Consider the following 23,062-nt stretch of genomic DNA (forward strand, 5'->3'; position numbering starts at 1 on the left):
AAGCGCCGATGGATGAATGGGAACATCCGTTGGCCCTGAGGGGATTTGAGGGTCAGGAAGCGAGACATGAAAGAGAGAAAGAACACGTGCACTATTATCCCCAAATGCTGCAGAGTCAGGCTACATTATCTGATCTCTCTCTGTCCCTGGAGATCGAAGCCTCTCCTACAGAGCTGATGCTGCAGTCTCCCACAGTAAAAACATGCCAGCTTTACTAGCCCATAAAGCATTTCAAAATCCTGAAGCAGAGCATGAAAGCTGCCAACACCACAAATCTTAGCGAGGTGTAGCTGGTTCAGTTCGCGTTCCACTCAAACAGAAGAAGCTGACGCAGCCAACGCAGGCCGCTATTACACAAATGCTGATATTTCTCCAGGTATGGGCGTGCAGCTCAACACTAAACCAGTCTGCTGAGTCAGGACACTTCTCTTTCACTGAATTAAGTTTAGGACAAGGCTTACAGCAGGAACGGTTCTCCCTGTGCATCTTTTTTTTCCTTTAATCATTTTACACCTTTATGACTTTGAAAATCTCAGAACCAGCCAGAACGTTTACATGGACAACAATAATCCGATATTAACCCGAATAAGACGATAGATTAAGAAACTAGCATGTAAACAGCGATTACTGATGACCTTAATCCGACTAAAGTCATACTCGAAGTAAACACAAATGGAATTAGGACGTGTGGAGTATTCCTGTTTTAGTCGCATTATGGAAGTGCATTACAGACATGTACACACCTTAATCACACTCTTAACGTCGTGTGGGAGTTTTCACCGCATTTGGTGACAGTACACGTACACACACGGCAGTGCTCAACCGTTTGACGGCAAACAAGACAACACGGCTGTGTCCAAAACCACGTACTTACCTGCTATATAGTAGGAGAAATACGTGCATCTCGGCTACTATATAGTAAGCAAGTGCATGTTTTCTGAGGCAGCCCACGGTTTCAAGCAGTCTTCTATTCGCACATACATGACAAATAATTAACTGCACTTCGTAAAATTAATTTTACGAAAAAGATTTCGTAAAATTAAAAATTAAAAAACACCCAAAACTGTATACGCCACCATAACGAAGACAAACTGTATGTCGATACGTGAAACTGTATGTCGAAAGGCATGGCATGGGGACGTAATGACGTGTGCCATTAATCCATCTATGTTCTAGAACATGTAAAACAGGAACATGAAAGTAATATTCTAAAAGCAACTCATGTAAACACCTTAATGACAATATTGTCTTATTCAGAATAAGGTCAATAATTAGATTACGTAAACGTAGTCCATGACTGGCTCATGCTGCATGATTTTAAATCCCTTGTGACCGGGTGTTTGGTGGTGTCGGGATGTGCACAATACACAATGTTTCCCCAAATTATACACGAAAGATCCCCAAATGAGGTTTTCTGAACCAGAAAGCGGTCTAGGAAATGGAGACCAAAAAAAAAGGAGAAACAAGAGAAAAACGTTAAGGAATGATTGATTGAGGAGACACGAGCCATGAGGACCGACACCCTATTTGTTTTAGCACAAACTTCGTTGTAGATTTTTATTTTATGACGTCGACGTCATTGGGTCAGTACAAAAACAATGTAGATTTCCGAACATTAATCGTTTTCCAGCACAAAATTAAACGTTACAGAAAAATGTCGGTATGTACATCATTGAACCATTCACGCTACACAAACGGGTGGTCACCGAGCCCCAAAATTATTCAGCACTTGGGAAACCGGGGCTAAAACTGTGTAGTGTGCACTAAGCATTACCGTCCTTCTCCTTCTCCTAATGCTCAACTCATATCCACTGTTTAGAAAAGTGGATATGGGTGGATATGGGTTATCAGGGATGACAGCTGCTTCTGGACTCTTCTGTTGCTTGTTTTTTCCCCTCACAGCACTTGTGTGCTGACCCTCCCCCTCCCTCTGTATTCTTCCTCTCCAAAATACACAAACTCCCAGGGTGTTGCCCCTAGTCCTCCATCTCAGTGTGTGTGTGTATGCACTTGCACATCTCTCTCTCCCCCACTCCATGTCTTCATCTGCAGTCCCCAGGAGGGCCGATAAAATGGCCAATTATACCCATAGGCAAGAGCAGATGCCAAGAGAAGACCCAAAAGGGGTTGTGAAACACTACAAGGAACGGATGAGAGACCTAGGGTGTGTCTCAATCCGCTCTCTTGGTGGTGAATCAGTATCTGGTGTACACGAGTTCGGACCCTGACTCACTACACACAGGGACACTGATGACAAAATTTCCGCAGACTTGACTACGTACTCGCGTTGTAAAACATCACCGCTGGCATTCATCAACAACAGGCAGCACCGATATCTTTCTGACATTATACGTCATGTAAATTTGTTCGCTTAATCACACACATTTCTGTCATGGTAATTCAAGCAGGATCATAGGCAAGCTAGCGGAACACTTAAAACTCATTAGACTCAAACGAACCGTATATAGAACGTCAAATAAAGATAACATCACTAGCGTGAGTAATGATTTGAGAGCCACAACAACCATAACAAGCTGCTTACATTTGTAAACAAAGTTGGCTGAGAGTTCATCCGCCATTTTATTTTGAGCTGAGAGGCTTCAGAAAACATGACGTCATTTCCAGTAAGGGAACATACTGAGCATCGATGCTCCCTGGTTTTTGCGGTGCATTGTGGGATTTTTTAAAGGGAGCAAACGTTCCAGTGCACTGGAAGGACTCCGCGATTCAGACATCCCTTAAAATGGCCGACTTCCTGATCAGAGCCCTGACTACTGACCTAGAGAGCTGATTAAGACACACCCCTACACTCACTCACTGAATGTACAAATGGTAACGCTGGTTTTACACTGTGCGATCACAGCTGCCTTTTAAAGATCACTACTTGTCACTAGACATTTGCCTGTGATTTTCTATTTCTGCAATCGATGATGTCATCTACCGGAGCTGTTAGCCTAAAACTCGAACTAATCAGTTAGGCTAATTATCAGCTATGTCAATCGCGGAAACTCGGGTGGATCGTGGATTTTTAGGTGATTCTGCATTAATAAACAGTAAACTAATTAAAAAATCATATAACCGTACATTTTCGATATAACCTTGTCTGAACGCGCAGGAGAGAGTTGGAGGAAAGAAAAGAGCTTTAAAATCACTTTTTAATTACGCTCATCATTATAAATCCTCGTCATAAAGTCTGTCTCAGTGCATGTTGTGGTTATCAGTATTTTTATATCAGACAATTACAAACTCTGATTGGCAGCAGCTGATTAAAATGTTGCGCTAAATCTTAACATTATAAAACGTTAACATTTTGTACAGAATGTTTCTCCTCCTGTCTTACACGTGGAATAACACACTTCAGACCGTACAATTACACAAAAATACACCAGTTCAGAGGTGGAACCTCCATTTCACACCTTGCTGCGTCATCCCAATCCCCTAAGCATGGATCGTTTTCATATAACTGCGCGGCCTGTTGTGCGTGATTTCTCATTTATTGTGTAGGTCAAGGTTTCGTTTTACACTGTGACGTCATTCATTCACTGGAGTGTCATGTAACCAAAATGGTGCGAACACAATAAGCGCAATAAATTTATGATCAGCCCATATCGTGCGTAAATGGCAGAGTAGCTGTCTAAAGTTGAGCGGTGATTACATCAAAGCACGCGGCTCCCAGCGACGCACAGTGTTTGAACACAGGGTTGTGACGATCTGTTATGGCCCCGTTGGAGCTGCCCTTTAAGGCAAGTCAGTAGAAAGAGGATTTCCAAACATCCCAAAGACTAGGGCTGGGTCATAACTGCATTACTGGAAGGAGAGTATAATGAAGAAAAGTTACCACATGATGCGTGTTGCTTAAGAGGTTATATAGAGGGGTTGCACGTGACATCATAGTAGGCGGAACTCGCCGCGGACACGCCCACTGAGTGGCAAAATGGGAAAGTGACATCAATGCATACCCTCTATACTATGTGGGGGGGGGTGGGGGCGGCGGCGAATGAAACGTTGACGAGGCACGTGTTGGTCAGATCATTAAAAACAAGAAATATTAAACCAGAAGTGCAATAATAGGTTAAGGATGTAGTGTTGGTTAAGTTGATAATGGTTCTAAACAATTGCGAAAGAGAAAAGACTGTAAACCAAACATTTCTTGGCAGGACTTTCAGACTCGCCCCTTTAAGACTGCACAAAGCTGTGAAGTATTGCAGATCGATGAATAATGGATGTGCACCGTTTGACCCAAATTTTCTCTCCACAAGTTATCAGGGCTATATGAGTGATGCAGCGGTCACACTAGACTTTCAGCATGCGAAATTTCTTCAGAGACCGCAGGGAATATGGGCGACAACCGGATATGACATCACATGCCAAGGAGGAGGAGGAGTTGCTTTTTAAAGTCTACACATTATGGTTTCCGACATGCTTGCACTGTTACTAATATTTGGTTCAATATTAAACTATACCATCTGTTCTTGTACGCAGAGACACCGCAGTCCAGGTAGCTTCTCTTTTGATGTTGATTTTATATTCTTTCGAGCCGTGTTGTATAAAACAGGATGGTGCGACACCGCTACAAATTAGTGCTTCCTCCAGCTTGGATGTCGATATTCTATTGGGTCACACATCTTCACGTGATATGAATTCACAGGTCTGAGTTCACCAAACTTGAACTTTGGAACGCAGCAAAATTTCTTCGCATGAAGCTTGCGTTTCCGGTCTCCAGCATTCGCATGTATATGAATAGAAGCCAATGGAAATTTTCATGTGCTGAAAGTCTACGGTGACCACCACATGAGTGAGTGAGTGAGTGAGTGAGTGAGAGAGAGAGAGTGAGTGAAGCAGAACTGAAAGACCCAACGGATGCAATTTCTTTTAAAAGACCTGTTAAACAGAGAAGCAAACTGCATTTCAAAGCGTAACACAGAAATATAAATAAATAAATAAATAAATAAATAAATAAATAAAATCATCATCATCATGGTCTTTTACTTGATAAGCTAGTGCTCACAGCAGGGGAATTAAATACCTATAACAAATCAGTAAGTCATAAAATAATGACAAATATACAATAAATCTAGTGGTTAGTCCATGATGTCATCAGGAGGTTGTTCTACTTGTATTCAAACTAGAAAATCTTGCTCTGATGACTACTGAAGAAAATCAATTATTTAAAAAAAAAAAAAAAAAAAAATCAGATAAGACAAATCGGAAAATGCTTTTCAAAATAATTTACAGAATAATGATGCTTCACAGACCTTCGTAATAAATTTCAGAACCCACTGAAACAGTCAGCGGTCTCCTCCATCTCGCTTTGCTTGATCCTTTTACTCAAACAATATCAGAACAATGTTCCATTATGAGAGGTCTCTCTCTTTCTCTCTCGCTGTGTGTGTGTGGAGGAACAACAGCTGTGACGGAACAAACAGCTGCATCACTTCACTGACCCTTGCCCCTTCCTCCCTCACTGCCTCTGTTGCACTCAACTCCTCACTAGGGTTGGAAAGGTATTTCATGTGAGAGGAGACAAAAAAAAGAAAAAAGAAAAAAGTTCTTTACATGATCGTGTTTATGATGTACTTATCAAATTGTTACTGCAGAATTATATGCACTTGAGGTGAAGTTGCAACTGGTCATTTCCCACATACAACCAGTAAAAGCCACTGAAATCGCCCACTCAACTTGAAATTCCAACTTGTCAGCTAGGGGTAGTCTTCTCAACTAGTCTACCGGTTCCTTCCTCGTTTACAGAGTGATGTGAAGTCAACATGGCCGTGTGCACTGTGAACAGCATCAAGACCCCCTTCTGTACTTTTAACTTACAGCAGTATTGGCTTTAACTTTTTTTAAATGCTGTTTGTTGACTACAGCTCTGCATTTAACGCTATATTCCCCTCCAAACTCACCACCAAGCACTGTAGGAGGACCTGGGACTTAGCCCATGCCTTTGGCAGGGGATCTTCCTGACAGGCAGACCACAATAGTTGGGGTGGGCAGACATGTCTCACCCTCATTCATCCCCCAGCAAAAGAGCCCCCTGCTGTACTCAATGTGCACTTATGACTGTGTGGCCACTTCCAACAATTGTCAAGTTTTACCGACGACACTGTCGTGCTGGGCCTGATCTCTGATAACAACGAGAAGGTCTACCTGGAGGAAATTAAAAACCTGGAGAACTGGTGGCAGGAGAACAACCTCCACCAGAATGTCAGCAAGACAAAGGAGAAGAAGGAGCAGGAGGAGAAGATACCACACCCTTAGGATTGACGGGACCACAGTGGAAATAACAGATAGTTTCCGATACCTTGGTGTCCCCGTCATGCAGGACCTGTCATGGTCCTGTCACATTAACACCCTGTTAAAGAAGGCCCATTAGTGTCTTTGCCACCTTTAAACTGCCCTATACGGTGCATGCCTGCACTATCAAGATCATCCTGCCAGGAAGCATTACAGCCTGGTTAGGGAATAGCACCAAGCAGGATAGGCAGCTCTCCAGAGGGCGGTGCGATCAGCTGAGCGCACCATCCGCACTGACCTGCAGTTTATCTACAGCAAGCGGTGCTGGACCAAGGCCAAGAAGATAATGAAGGACCTCAACCATCTGAATAATGGACTCTTCTTTCTGTTGCACTTCTGCTCCCTGAATGCCTAACAGAGAGAAAGGAGGAGCTTCTTCCGGCAGGTCATTCGGGCCCTCAACCAGGACAACACCTAGAACTATTTATACATACACATAAATACCTACCTTGGATTTCTCTGCACCAAACCCACACCCCCAACATTCTTGTCAATACACACAACACATCCATCCATCCGTTTATATCCTTCACAGGGTCACGGGGGATCCTGGAGCCTATCCCAGGGAAATCGGGGCACCCTGGACGGGGTACAAACACGTCGCAGGACACAATCACACACTACAGACAATTTGGAAATGCCAATCAACTTACAAGCAAGTCTTTGGACTGGGGGAGGAAACCAGAGCACCCGGAGAAAACCCCCGAAGCATGGGGAGAACCTGCAAACCACATTTATAAATATTCAATTATACTGTAAATTGTGTTTTATGTCACAGGACAGTAATAAAAAAAAGCCGTTTCACAGCACGCCATACTGTGCATGATCATCTGTGTGACTAACAAATTTTCATTTGATTTTAGGTCAGTTAATATACAGACACAGTAATTTTTTTAATCTATAACACTGAGCATACTAATAACTGTTTTCAGAAGGTAATCAACAACATTTGAGTTATTACTAAGATCAGCTAGCTAACTTGTTGCTAAGCTATGCACTAATGTCTGCTGTTTTTGCCATGCTGCAATATCAAAATGTCAAAATCAAAATGTTGAAGTTCACTATAGCAGAACAGAGCCAGTAGCCACTCAGGCCTGTAACCTGTAAAAGTACACTTAAATTATATATTTATGAGGTTTACGTGCTCAAAAGACACACTTTTCATAGAGGCCTCCATGTCGTCTTCCCCACTTCACCTGTTTTGTTAGCAACAAGCTAGCCAGGTAACAGTAATTAGTGATGTATATTTATCTCCTCAAAACAGAGAACTGTATCGTGAGTGCTCTAGATTTAACAAGCGAATGTCTGGATGTTGATTGATCTAAAGAAAGATTTCAGTTAAGAAGTGCTGCTTTGTTTCTTGCCAGTGCTGTGAGCTGTGTATTTGCTGTGTATTTGCCTTGCAGTGCTACTGTTACAGATTTCAAGGCCATGGATTTGTGGAAAGCAGACTGCTTTATCTCTACGCCGGGGGTTTTCGATTATCATGAGCAATGATTTGACCCGCATTAGCATTCTCTGTGTCCTCTGTGAAAGGTTTGTGCTGGTGTCCGGTAAATGGTGACGGGAGGGAGCGTTTGTCACCTTGTACCAAAAGACTGTTATAAAAATGAACCCGCTAGCTGCCTAAAAATAGCTTTCTGTCACAGAGACAATTAATACAAATTAACAAAGACGACAAAATGCTAATTCTCTGCTGTATGGTCAGCACAGACACTCTTCAGCCTTTAAACATGCATCCCAACACACTAAAAATAGACAGGAGTGGGTGTCTGCCACAACGGCCTGCCTATCTTCTGCCCACATAACTCAAGTACAGAAACTTCCAGAATTTCTCAGCAGCACAGACTCAGTAAAGAAGGTCTATAGATCAGGAAACCGTCACTGGAAATGTTGCCTGACAATTAAAATTTGCAGGGGCTGGGATGTGATGTGATGATGAAAAGGAGGAAGAAGTAGTACAGGAAAAGCAACAACAACTGGAAGAAGAAGAAAAAGAAGAAGTAGAACAAGAACTACAACAAGAGGAAGAAAAAAACAAACAGAGGAAGAGAAAAAAGGACAACAAATAGCAGGAAAACAAGAGGAAAGAAAAAAAAGAGGTATAACAACAAGGAAGAATCTGATTATATCCTATTAAATGTATTTTCTCTCATAAATCACTCCATTTAAAGTGTGTACAGAAATGAAAATGGTTTTCCCCTCATTTTATTGGCACTATTAACCTGATGAGAGAGTTATCCTACGAGCACTGACAGGTGTCTGCTCGTCACAGATCAACGCTGATGTCGGAATGACTCAAAAAAAACCAACACCAATATGGCAGACCACCTGTGACTAAATCTCTCAATGTTTAATCACTAGAAGATCTCAGTGCCAGCTGTCCTTTGGTTGCCAACAAATATTTGGAACTAATACAATGCACCGTCTTTGATCGTTCTCATACTTTGCTGGTTGGTTTTCTGACATACTAAACAAAATTAAAAACTGCCACATTGGCATGCATGGGTTTGGTTCCATCAGCCTCGTGTAAATGAGAGCTTAACACTTTACAACACATGTGTAACACACTCTGTTACACAACATATCGATCACAAACAGTTGACCATGACCATGATTAACTATTAAATTACGATGGCAGAGTGAACATTTCGGAAGTCGGTTTGAGAGCACTTGCAGAGCTGGATATTATTGGTAGGTAGACTATTCTTAGTAGTGACAGTGAGGTGTTTAAAAATCCCAGAAACACTTGATGTACCAGAACTCTTCACACTACCATGCCACTGTGCTGAGAATTTGGTCAGGTGGTGCATTCCCTTGAGATTCTGGTCCATGTTGACATGATTGCATCACACAGTTCCTGCAGATTTTTCAGGTGCACTTTCATGCTGTGAATCTCCTGTTCTTCCACATCCCAAAGGTGTTCTACTGGATTCGGATCATTAACATCATTGTCATGTTGAGGAAACCAGTTTGAGATGACTTTTGCTTTGTGACACATGCATTATCATGCTGGAATTAGCCATTCGAAAATGGTAAACTGTGGCCATGAAGGGATACACATGGTCAGCAACAATACTCAAATAGTCTGTGGAATTCAAGCGATGATTGATTGGTATTAACGGGCCCAAAGTGTGCCAAGAAAACATTCCCCACACCATCACACCACCTCCACCAGCCTGGACTGTTGACACAAAGCAGGTTGGGTTCATAGATTCATGCTGTTGGCACCAAATTCTGATCCTACCATCTGTGTCCCTCAGCAGAAATCGATATTCATCAGATCAGGCTACGTTTTCCCAGCATTCAACTGTCCAGATTTGGAGAGTCTCTGCCCATTGCAGCCTCAGCTTTCTGTTCTTGGCTGACAGGAGTAGGTGTACAGGTGTTCCTAATAAAGTGCTCTGCGAATGTACGTACTACCAATGTTGCACAACCTAGCATAAAAAGTTCACACTCACACAGTGACCTGATATTATTGTCGCTACGTTATAATATGCTTAGAACATCCGGTAACGTTTACTCCGAATAGTCCGAATCAGAGTACTCTAGTATGAGATATTACTCAAACATAAGGCAAGCGTTTAATTAAAGATACAGGAATGTACTAGGCTGGAGAAGAAGAGATACTCTTTGGAACAAATGTAGTAAACACTGGGGGTGAACACCTCAGGCTTACACACCATACGATACAATTTCTATTCATAAGGCAACAATATTTTGATATTTGATACCATAACATATTCGATTTAGTAAGCTCCAACCGATACGTGACCAGTTTAGGTCAGAATCTGAGGAAGTCTATCATTAATTTGTGAATGATTATCTAGAGAAGGACTATTGTTTGACCAAATCACCTTACTAGCCTATTAAACTGTTTCTACATCACTATAAGAACATGAATAGTTTATTTTTTAGTTATTTTACACACTTGTGCAACATTCAGACCTCACCAATACACATACATAATCAAACAAAATATTGTTCTTCTAGCAGTCAGAAGTCCATTAAAGAGTGTGGAAAAACTACATATAAACTGCGTAGCATGTGGCTCCATTATGTACACAGTTCTACAACTAACAAATGGATAAGTGTAAACAACCCACATCTCATTGCTCAGAAGTTCCTTGGCAGTCTCTAGACATTCCATGCTGGTTCCCTTTCCAAAGGTTCACTGATCCCTAGGAAATTCGTTTGTATGATGAATTATCCACACCTTAGCTCCTATAATCGGAGATATCTCCTTGCTGGTATGCACACAGGTTCATATAATGCGAACCTTCTCCTCATGTAGGCTCAGTCTTTTACTTCCAGGGATTCCCCGCCCCTTTCCATGCAATACGGACCATCCATGCGTCAATCCATTTTCCATACTGCTTATCCTACACTCAGGGTCATGGGGGAGCCTGGAGCCTATCCCAGGGAACGCCGGGCACCGTGGACGGGGTACCAACCCGTCACAGGACACAATCGCACACACATTCACACACTACGGACAATTTGGAAATGCCAATCAGCCTACAAGCAAGACTTTGGACTGGGGAGGAAACCAGAGTATCCAGAGAAAACCCCCAAAGCATGGGGAAAACCTGCAAGCCTGGGGGCACCCTAGATGGGATGTCAACCCATCACAGGGCACAATCGCATACACATTCACACACTACAGACAATTTGGAAATGCCAATCAACCTACAAGCAAATCTTTGGACTGGGGGAGGAAACCGGCGTACCTAGAGGAAAACCCAGAGACACAAGATGAGCATACAAACTCCGTGCACCCAGGGCAAAGGTGAGATTCGAACCCCCAACACAGACCAATTAAAATGATTTAAAAATCCACCCTTATGGCACCCACTGACATGCACAGCAGAGAAATAGTGATTTTTTTTTTTTTTAATCAATTTATGGTTTTTAAATTGATGCATCTATCCAAAGCATCAGCTTGTTACACCCCTAGGAAGCACTATGAATTGGGATTTGTGTGCTGAATATCAATGCGTCTTTATTTCAGCAAATACATCGCTGTTCATTCGACATCATCGCTGCAAATTGCTATAGGGAAAATGAAACGTATGAAATCCCTGGCGTTTACGACTCGAGTCAGCACTGTCAACTCTGCCGGGTTTCCTTACATCAGATAAGAAATATTTCAGCAGGTTTTCAAGCATCTCTACACCACAGAGACAGAAATTCTCAGAGGACTTGGCAGTCTTCAGAATTGCATTTCCACAGGGCTGGAGTGGATTGTTTCTCTCAAAGCCTCTCCAATACTTGGCTCAAGTCCAAGTCTTGTCGTTGAAAACGCTTTGACACAAGGACAGCTTCCATATGCACATCCTTTATCATGTGACTGAGGATCCCAAAGTTGACCTGTGGCTTTGACTTGTTTATCGCTAGCCACAAGATATATTTTCAGCCTGAAACCTGCCTTTGCTCAGCTTCACGTCACTATTACCTTGAGATTCAGGTTTGATCTTTAGATATCTGGTGTTTTTTTTTTTTGTTCCTGGATGTTCTACTTCAAATGACGTAGACTTACAATTCAGCACGTAGAAGTGGGAAAGATGGAAATGGCTGTGTAACTAAAGCATGTGGACACGTCGAACATAGATGTTATTCCTTTCTTCCTTTATGCACAATATCTGCAATCCTGCGCTGAAATTCAGGCCAGGAACATAAACTTTCCAAAAGTTATACATATGAGAAATCGATCCAGCAAGATTACTGAGTCAATTGTACTATTTCCAGTAGTATGAGAGATAATAATCGATGACGAAAATCGATGTTAATGAATCTCATTATGGATTAGCCAGTCAGTGCGGCACGAGGTGTGTTTACTCACTACGTTACTTCTGTTCCAAACACACACTTCGGAAAGTAAACACTAGCAGTTTTTAACTAACTGGAAGTATAAGCCACTTCCTATTTGACGGCGCATGACGTCATACGCACGTAATGTGACGCCACTAGCTTTAGCGGATACCCAGAGTCACCGACAATGACTTTCTTCACTTCACTGTTAGCCAACGTTATCTTTTACAAAAAGTAATGCATAAATACTATTATATAACATAAACCTATATATTTATTTTATATAATAAGTATTTATGCATTATTTTTATGGATGCACAAAAAGCACTGAATTAAACTACAGTCCTAAATGAATAATATATTCTGGTGTGTGTGTATTGGGTTCTTTTCAGTCTTATATAATTGGACAAACATCTGTGTAAAGTTTTAGTCTGAATTTTATATTTATAACAACACTCAGTTTGTGGATTTTATTTTGAATAAACGAAAAAGTGGTACTTAAAGTTTGCCCCCCCATCCAATTAATCGAAAAAAAATAATCTGCCAACTAATCGATTATGAAAATAATCGTTAGCTGCATGTAACCTAGTATGATGTCTCAAAACGTAAGTTCCATTTCTGAAACATAATTTTTTGAAACTGAATCATGCGGACTGTCCACCCGTGGAAACGTGTGAATGAACCTAGAACAGGACTGCACGTCTCAAACGTGGTGAGGCTGACGTCTCCTTGGACGCGCAGTGTTGGGTCAGTGAAAATTTAATACACTTATTTTACTGAAATAGTTTAATCAGTTGGAGCTGCTTTTCTCTTTTAACTCAGCACAATGGAGGTATTTATACAGAATCAGTGTTTAGGGACTTGGATGAACTTGTAGCTTAAAGTCCTCTGACTGTCCTGAAAGACTAAAGCTTGGGACTTTCCGAAGTTTGCTTCTCAGAAGCAAAGGCCTTTAATTTGTTGTCTCTATGGCTTTAAGTAGAGTACTGACAGATGCCTCATAAAACACAATGAGACAGCACAGCTCAACTACAACACACACAGAGAGGGGGGGGGGGGTGATGGGGAAAAAGATGTCAGATACATTTTGTTTCCGTATGTATAGCATCAGGGTGTTGAAAAGCTAGAATGGAAAGGGAGCAAGCAGAAGTGGACAAATAATACATTCATTAGTTAGTCCAGCAAGTATACGCCAGTGTTCTGCCCAGTCCCGTGTTTTGGTTGCCCAGAAACCTAGGCTACAATAATTAGGCTTAATATCGTTGGGCATTGACACAGACTAACGGAAACGAAGCACATCAGAGCCGAATCCATAATAAATAAATAAATAAATAAATAAATAAATAAATAAATAAAATGTAGTCAGTAAGTCACTGACCAGGCTTCCTCACATTGCAGATATTCAAGTATGGATAGTCTCATTAAAGTGCACCTATTATGGTTTGAAACGTGCCTAATTTTGTTTTAAAAGGTGTCATACAATAGATTTACATACATAAAGGTCAAAAACACTTTAATGTGCTCATAATTTAAACTGCAGCGTTACCTTTTCCCCCCAGTATCACAAACAACTCGTTCAATGATCCGTTCTAAAGGATCCATTCTAAACTCCTCCTTTCAGGGAGCATACTCTGCTCTGATTGGTCCCAGTCTGTTCTGATTGGTCTACCGCCTATGTAAGTTAGTACAGGAAGTAAGTCTGGAATCACTAAAAGACTTGTTTCAGCTGTTCAGAATCGATTCCTTACTTTGGGAGTCAATAACTCCATTTGTCCTGTGTTTTGATTTTTGAAACTTTGCAGACTTTTTACATTCACAAACAGCTTTAACACACTACATGAAAGGTAATATCTGAAAAAACCATAATAGGTGCACTTTAATTTCTCTCTTCATGTTTAACTGTGAGGTGAATTCATGTTTTGCTAGCAGGAAATTATATGAGCACAGTTATTTTGCTTGGTTTCAACAGAATAAAAGTCACTCATACAAGCTAATTATTTATTTTTTTCCCACCAACAGACAGATCATGCCTCAGCAGTGGGATCTGGAACAAGCAAGACCTACAGTTACAGCCTCAACATGACACACATTGTGTTTAAATATAGCTACGTAACAAAAGATTTTCTTTCGGTTGTTGGATGGGAAAAGGAAAACTGCTGGTGAGTGCTATATCGGTAGCCTTCGGAGTCTACTTGCCTGCCAGGAAACTATGGATAAAAAAAACTAGTCTGGACAGATGATCCAATTGACTCAGACAGGACAGGTTAGGAATAAAGCTGCATTCAACTCAAGTTTGTAACAAGGGCTTCCCAAAGTCTGACCAATCCCTACTCAGGAATTCAGGAAGGTCTTTGTCTTCAGACTACCTACTTACAAGGTAAGTCAAAGGCAGCATCCATCCATTTTCCATACCACTTATCCTACACAGGGTCGTTGGGGAGTCTGGAGCCTATCCCAGGGAACTCATGGCACAAGGCGGGGGGGAAATCAGTGGACATGGTGCCAACCCTTCATAGGGCACAATCACACTCACACTTTCACACACTACAGACAACCTGGAAATGCCAAATCAGCCTACAAATGAGAGTACCCGGAGGAAACCCCCCAAAGCACGGGGAGAAGATGCAAACTACACGCACACAGGGTTGAGCAGCATTAGAACCCCCAGCCCCTGCGACGCAAACGTGCTGACAAACTGAATGTGCAGCATTACAATCTGAAATTAGTCGGAAGATAACAACAGGAAGGCAGGCCAGCACAACGACAATCCACATTTACAGTCTCCAAACGGCCAAATGCAGTAGGTAAGAGCGATACTCGAAGAAAAACTGTGTAACTTACTGATTAACGGGACCACAAAGGTAGACCTGTCGTCAAAAAGCTCCAGGAAGCATATAGGTAGCCAAACCTGCGAGTTTCCCAAGCCAAGGGTGTTGAAGCGGCATCACGGTGCAAAATGTCCATTTGCAAATAATGTCCATACACCATCTTTCACCATGACGACGTCGGAAGCTCTCTATAAACCTTTGGCTATATATTTCAGCCAATTTGCAAGCTACTCCTGACTTTGTGTAGATTCTCTGAGGAGATCCAGAATGGTGTGAAAAACAAAAACGCCCAGTTCTGCAATAGGAAATGCCTTGTTGGTGAGAGAGGTCATAGGAGAATGGACAGTAACTCAAATAACCACTCTTTACAACCGTGGTGAACAGAAAAGCACCTCAGAATGAACAACAGGTTGAATCCTTGAGGAAGATGAACAATCACAGTAAAAGACCACATCAGGTCCCACTCCAATCAACTAAGAACAGGAAACTGAGGCTACAGCTGGCACAGCCTCGCCCAAACTGGACAATTTTAAGACCTGACGAGGTTGTCCACTCATCGGGTAAACGATTAAAAGTACAGTTCTGTACCTTTATTTCTGAGAGTGAGGTCATGTCATTTTATTTCAATCAGGTTAGTAGTGGAGTTGAGGTACGAATTGCTCAACAAAAAAAAAATACATTGCAGCATGTGATATTCAAAACGCTACAGTGTGAGCTGTTCCTATTTAGAGTATCTGCTGTGCATCAAAGTCAACTATTCTTAGTTCCAACAGCTTCTCCTGAGCTAATGAGCACTAACAAATCACAGCAGGGGAACTGGGGGAAAAGAAAAAACCACGACAGAGTGCAAGCTGCACTGTTTAAGCAAGTCTTCAGATGTACATGCCAAAAACACACCCACCTACAAGCAGCTGCAAAGTGTGAGCACATGCTGAGAAAGAATATGCACGTTCTCAAATTCTCAGAGGTCTCCCGGGCTGCGCTGCACAAGTCACGCAAACTTGCTAAATAAAAGGGAATGGATCTTTTCGCATGCAACCTTCCTGGTGTAGGAGGTTTGTTCTGTCACTAGCCATCTCTCGTAGATCAGCTGCTGAACGCCGTGGCAACCACTCCATGACTGACAGCACATGGCTGTTTATCTTCTCGCTTTCTTTCCTTCATTCTTTTTTTTTTTTTGTTTATTTCTGCGCCACGGTCCTATTTAAAACTAACCTGGCATTGCCAAATCTAGGCGTGGGTGCTTTCTCTGAAGAGGTTCGTCAGATTACCCAGAAACTACAAGAGCTATTCACACACCAGCACACACGCTCTTCTTTCAAACACCTTCATCAGCTGATGGGCTCTTCACAGGGTTCACACACACACACACAGCGAGAGAGCGCGAAAGAGAGACAGACAGAGACACACACATGCAGAGAGAGAGAGAGAGAGAGAGAGAGAGACAGACACAGAGAGAAAGTGAGAGACAGACAGACAGAGAGACACAGACATACACACACACACACACACACACACACACAGAGACAAAGAGACACTAGTAACTAGTGATGCACCGAAAGGAAAATGCAGGAAAATTCATCCGAAAATGAATTTTAAAAAATAAATAAAAATAAACATTTAAAAATTGTTTTTGTATAATTATATTGATGTTAGACTTAATATATTTCATGAATCTGAATTGAAAAACTACAAACCAAAAAAAATGATCCCATTTTTATTAAAATGAACACCAAAACAAAAACAAGATTAAATATTATTCTCCATTCAGTTCAATTCTCCATTCTAACAATCAGATTTAACAGATTTTTTTAATCGGATTATGCAAATAATGTAACGTTGACTATTATCTGCAAAACAGCAGTGAGGTAATGAGTCTTGCTAATACAAAAAGTTTAAATAAATATGCTACACAAACATTTGAAAGTAAACAGGCAGAACACAGAAAGGCAGAGGACCTCTATTCTGTTGTTGTTTTACTCTGTATATTGAACGGGACGTCGTGTTTTCAGATGGTGTATCAAACCTGTCGTGGAGAAGTGCTTCAGCACCGAGATCACAGTTCTTGGATGGAATTCCCGATGTAAAATCACGATGAGCTCTTAACATTCCCCTAACAGTCCCATGGCTGCTCTCAGCACGACCGCCCGGAGCTCACGACTAGCGCCAGTTGCCTACACCACATTTCATTACTGGAACTGAAGTATGTGGTTTTAAACGCACAGTGACTGGGGCTCATGTCCAAATCGGGCCATTAAGAAGGACACCACTACATTACTAGTGAACATGTAGTCGCTTAAACGCAAAATGTGTGCGTGCTGTTCTTGGCTGGTATCGTCCTGCTCATCACCTTTCACTTCCCATCTGACGAAGAAAAACGCCAGCAACGCAGTACAGACCGCCAGAGTGTCTGCATAGCAAACGTATCAGCTGCAGCAGGAAATATACACATCAGGACATGGTAACGTGACGCAACTGGGAATGACGTCATTTTCCGAGTGAGGGGGGAAAAAAACAACAACAAAAAAAAAAAAAAAACACGGACACCTCCATGTTCATCTTTTGATGATTGATGGATATTAACCACAAAACGGTGATTAGTCTGTGTTACAAATTTAACATGCGGACGCGTCTGTGGCGCTAAAGCAAATACTTGTACATACAGTTTAACTCGTTAAAAGGTAAGAAGCACTACTTTGTTTACTGTTCATATTCTGAGCGGCCATGTCGATTTGATGTCACTTGCTGAACTCGGGGTTGAGCAGAGTGTCCAGAGGAACTCAGTCGAGGGGGCGTGGTCTTTGCCCCCCCCCGTTAGAGGATGGGAATAACAATTTACAACCTCTCATCGAAACCGGATATTCGAAACATTATTAGCAGTATTAGTAGAATAATTGAGCACTGTATACGACATCATGACACGTGAGGTTAGCATAAGGTTATTGCTGCTTTTGCAACATTATGAGATAAACTGAGCAGCCCATTATTTTAGTAATTCATTGGTTCTTATATCTAGCTAGTTAACCAGGCAAGGAGGGGAAACTAGCGAACAGCATTTTCCTGCGTTGGCCGTGTCATCTAGAGCGATTAAAGGTTCCTCCTTAGAACGGTGAGCACTCGGTTAACACACCTGACCCATTACAGGCACAAAGGCGGTCCCTCCAGAAATTAACACAACAATCAAGCAAACTCTGCAGAATTCGGAGGAGCTTGCGATTGTTCTAAATTACCGCAGATTTTCCAGACTTTGGTGAAGACAAGTCATGTGACTTCATCACAACATGCATTCAGAAATGTCCTCAAACCACTCTTTGATTCACCTGCGTCGAACAGGAGTACATCAAAAGGTTTCATTTACCAGCAAACATCGTTGTGAAAGACCACGCAAGACAAGTTCGTGCAATTGTAACAATCGCCAGTTCAAGGAGTTTACCGGCAAAAACAATACAAATATATACATTTTTTTAAAAATCGCAACCCAAATTCTGAAAAAAGCCGCAGAGAAATCATGCATTTTTGGCCACGACAATCACAAAAAAACCTGCGAAAATCCTGAACAGAATGCCATGATAAGCATGTGTGTGATTTCAAATGAATCTACAGACAGAGAAATTCACTTTAAGAAACACACATACACACACACCTTTATATGTACTGTAGGTATACAGCAGAAAACAGGTAAAAGCAGAATTCCTCTCATGGTCACCTTCATTGAAAAATAAATGAAGGGTCTATTCATTCTGGTCTATCTGGCACTCTGAAGACTGAAGTTCCATTCTAGTTGAGCGTTAAACAAAGCCAGTAAATACTATGGGTGATTTATAGAAAGACTCAAACCCTGTAATGCGTCACAGAATGTCCAAGAGCAACCTCCTGGTTTTAAGTACATAGCAGGAGGAGTCTACACATAAGCACGAGTGTTTTAACTGCAAGTCAGAATTTGTTTTCCGATATCTGCTTTTGGGTGTCAATCAAAAAAAAAAAGTGTTCATAAGCACATTCATTTTTACTGCATCTTAGCAAATCGAAGGAGACTGTAGTAGTAGACTGTTGTAGTTACAGGGAACTAGGAGGAATAACTCACCCAAGGAGCTCTGTCTTCGCAGCACCAATTTCATCTCAGCTAAGAAGCCAATTAGCGAAGGTGGCTTACTAACTAAGAATTTAACCGGCTTAACTTGCTAGTTAGATAACCTACCTAATTTATACTGCTTTAACAAACGTATGCAGCTCGCCTAATTTCTACAGTTAGAGACTAGACAGATACCGTCATGATGGATATCTACATCATGTTCTTACTGAGTAGATGCCTATAATGGACATGTTTAACTAAATAAACCTTTCAAATGTGTGGCATCTGTTTGAACAGAACCTCCGCTTTCAGCATCATGACGTCCTTGATGTTGTAATCATAAAACATCACGTCTTGAACGTGCCCATAAACAACACCAAGAGACTTGTACATCTTCGATTTCTCTCTAGTATAAGCGAAATATGTATACATGTCCGGTTATTGTTAATGAACAAATGAATCGTTTTCTATTTGCAAATGCAAACGATTCTCTGTTTTATTTTATGATACTGTTCATCCCACACATGATGTTTTCCAGTATTAAAATTACGTAGCTGACTAGCGGTTTTATGGAATAATTAATCCAACATGACCCAAAATATTACCACTCGGATGCTTTCCGAAGGATTTGAAGATTTTTTTTGTTTTTTTTAGTTTTAGTCCCAAGTTCTAGTTTTCCCCCCCCAAACAGAGGCTCGGACAATTTGAAACCTAGCACGGTGCAGCACAGCGTTAACCGAGCTGCATGTGCACGTGATAAGCTTGTGTATGAGAAAATATGCTGTCAGCTGAGCAGAGACACAAACCAAAGCAAGTTGAATGAACATGAAACACAGTTGATTTGAGTCAGTTTGAGTGTGGAGTGTGTGTGGGGGGCGGCGGGGGGAGCTGTGAGGGTTTCAGACCCTTCACCCAATAAAAATTGCGCGCGCACACACACACACACACACACACACACACACACACACACACTCTCTCTCTCTCACTCTCACGTTGGTTGCTAAAACCATACAAGTGCAAAGCTGCAAAATTACAGGCTGCCTAATATTGGCTCCTCGCTTCCACTCGACATGTGCTGGACTAGCTGAGCACACACAGCCAGAACTCTTTAACCAACCATGTGTGCCATGTACAGAAAAAAAAAGAAAAGAAAAAAAGAGGGTATAAAGACCTGGAACAGGTCAAACACGAGAACATGACTTGTAGAAATATCCAGTACAGTAACAATATTTTTATCACTATTATGATAAAGACCACATAACCGATTATAAAACACAGATAAAAGATAAGGGTGGAACAGGAACAGCAGAAAATCAGTCAGCGTTCTCACACACTGAACATCCTGTGATTCATTAGAGAACTTGTTTGATGAGAAGGGATGGTCATTACTGGGAACGTGAATGATTGCTTGCTGTGCAGCTACACCGTCACACAGACTGCGGTACAGTACCCTGAGACTATAACACAACCATAAAACATTTGCAGAGACCTATAAACTACTCAAATGATCTAGAGAACTTCTACATATACACAATATCTCCAAAAGTTTGTGGACACCTTACCAGTCATATGCAGTTCTTTCTTCCCCAAACTGTTGCCACAAAGTTGGAAGCACACAATTGTCTAGAATGTCTCTGGATGCTGTAGTATTACAATTTCCCTTCATTGTCATGTTCCAGCATGACAATGCCCAGGCGCACAAAGTGAGATCCGTGAAGACATGGTTTGCTGATGTAGAAGAACTCGAGTGTCCTGCACAGAGCCCTGATCTCAATCGCATTGAACACCTCTGGGATATAGACTTCACCCCAGACCTCCTCACACATCATCAGTGCCTGACCTCACTAATGCTCTTGTAGTTGAATGATCACAAATCCCCACACAAAATCTAGAGGAAACCCTTCTCGGAAGAGTGGAGATAATTATAACAGCAAAGGGGGAATAACCTGGAATGTGATGTACAGCAAACACATAGTGTGATGATCAGGTGTCCACATACTTTTGGCCATATAGTTCAAGTTCAGGTTAACTTGATTGTCATTCATCCACATACAAGTATACAGCTGAACGAAATATTGTTTCTCTTGAACAAATGTGCTAAAAAAAACAAACAGTGCATTGTAACAAGACAACATATATAAGAGACATAAGGCACAATAGTACTAGGAGGCATTCGTAAGAACTTTTTCAGTTGCTTTGGTTTGATTTGTTCATTGCAAACCGCTGAAAGGCTGTAAATTTTGACGATAAACCTGATTTGCAATGGGGGTTGAATAATTTTGATTGCAACTATGTGGTGGATGGCAACAGGGTGTTTAGGAGTCTGACAGCTTGGGGGTAAAAAGCTTTTCCAGAACCTTGTAGTTTTGATGCTGTGAAGTTCTGAGTAGTTTTGAGGAAGCGAAGACATTGTTGTGCCTTCTTGACTGTAGAGTGGGTGTTGAGAGACCAGGTGAGATCTTCAGAGAGGTGCACACCGAGAAACTTGGCGCTCCTAACCCTCTCCACCATGGAGCCATTCATAAGCAGTGGGGAGTGGTCAATCGGCATCCCCCTAAAATCTATAATCATCTCTCTTGTTTTTACTACATTAAGAGGCAGGTTGTTTTCACTGCACTGCGTCACCAGTTGCTTCACTTCCTCTCTGTACGATGTTTGATAATTTTCGCTGATAAGGTTCACCACGGTCATGTCGTCTGAGAACTTGGTATGATTGGATTCAGGCTTGGCAGAAGAGTCGTGGGTGAGCAGCGTGAACAGCAGTGGACTGAATACGCAGCCCTGGGGAGCGCCCATGCTGAGCAAGTTGGTGCCTGATGATCTGATGCCAGTGCGTACTGTCGGTGGTCTCTCGGTCAGAAAGTCGAGAATCCAATTACAAAGGGAGGAGTCGAGGCCCAGGAGGCGGCGTTTCTTAACCAGCTGCTGGGGGATGATTGTAATGAATTCTGAACTGAAGTCAATGAACAGCATTCTAACATATAAACATAGTGCATTTGTGGAAGCCTGGGAAACCCATCCACACTGTGAAATTTACATTTTCCAACTGTATAATGTTCCAAAAATTACAGGCTTTCCCGGAATTGAATTTGGTCTCTCATTGGGACACATCCCAACCCCAAGTGAAGTTATAACATAAACATAGAAAAGCCACTGCTTCTTATTGATTTAAGTAAGGAATATCACCCAACAGTCCGTGCAGTTATATAGAAATAATCCATACCGGGGGTGGTGCGATACTGCATGACACGAAGCAAAGTGGAGCAACATCATATGCCAGTTTTCGTATTTTTCGTATAACGGCTACAAACACGCTCCAGATCCAGCACTGATCTCTGCTATATCCTTCCAACATTTATTCTGCTTCATAATGTCTCTAGTCATATTTAATGAGAGGTTGTATACGACAGGACAAGATGAAACCACAGCTCTATGTTTTTCTTCCATTCCTTTTCCATCCTGTATTTATGTTAAATACTTTTATATTCACTGTACAGAAAAAAAATCCATTCATCTACATATTGCATGCAAGTCCATGATTGCATGCAAGGAGATGACTTGCATTGCAAGTCCATGAGGCAATGCATCCTAACAAAGTTCTCAGGGCCTCTGAAGGAAAAACAGCTCATCATCAAACAACAGATCTTTCATCAAACTTAACAGTGAGGATAAGGTTCTTTTCTGTTGAAGAAAGGGCTTTCGTCTGGCATGCCAAATAGTTTGTTGGTTTGGAGATTTGGAGTCCCCAAAATGCTGCCATCTTCTGCAAATCTCCAACTGTCTACTGTGGGAAATTTCTGCCTCTCGAACCACCCTCCATGGGAATAAAATACAGTCGCGTCCTCTTCCAGGAAGCGTTATTACAGCTCCGGCTGTTTTGATCGTCTTAAATATTCTCCCGACAGTGGATATGGGAAATTTCAGACATGCAGCTATTTTTGTCGCCATTTCCTCGATTTAGGAAGGTCAACACACTGGTGTCTGATTTCATTTGTGTGTTCTCTAATCTGGAGACCGGTGGAGTCTATGGATAGGTCTGGGATGAGAGACATCGCTT

General features: G+C 41.7%; 1 protein-coding gene across 4 annotated transcripts in view; it reads right to left on the bottom strand.

The window, feature by feature from the left end:
* ralgps2 (Ral GEF with PH domain and SH3 binding motif 2) overlaps window positions 1–23,062 on the bottom strand; it is a 119,798-nt gene that overhangs the window by 91,677 nt on the left and 5,059 nt on the right. The window contains exon 1 of one of the 4 annotated variants that reach the window (XM_017455849.3): window positions 5,256–6,217. The exons of the other annotated variants lie outside the window; for them this stretch is intronic. The gene's annotated coding sequence lies outside the window, so the exon portion shown is untranslated. Of the gene's footprint in view, window positions 1–5,255; window positions 6,218–23,062 lie in introns of those variants that run through there. 4 annotated transcript variants of the gene reach the window in all.

Source organism: Ictalurus punctatus, chromosome 25, assembly GCF_001660625.3.
Source record: "Ictalurus punctatus breed USDA103 chromosome 25, Coco_2.0, whole genome shotgun sequence".
In the NCBI taxonomy this organism is placed as follows: Eukaryota; Metazoa; Chordata; class Actinopteri; order Siluriformes; family Ictaluridae; genus Ictalurus; species Ictalurus punctatus.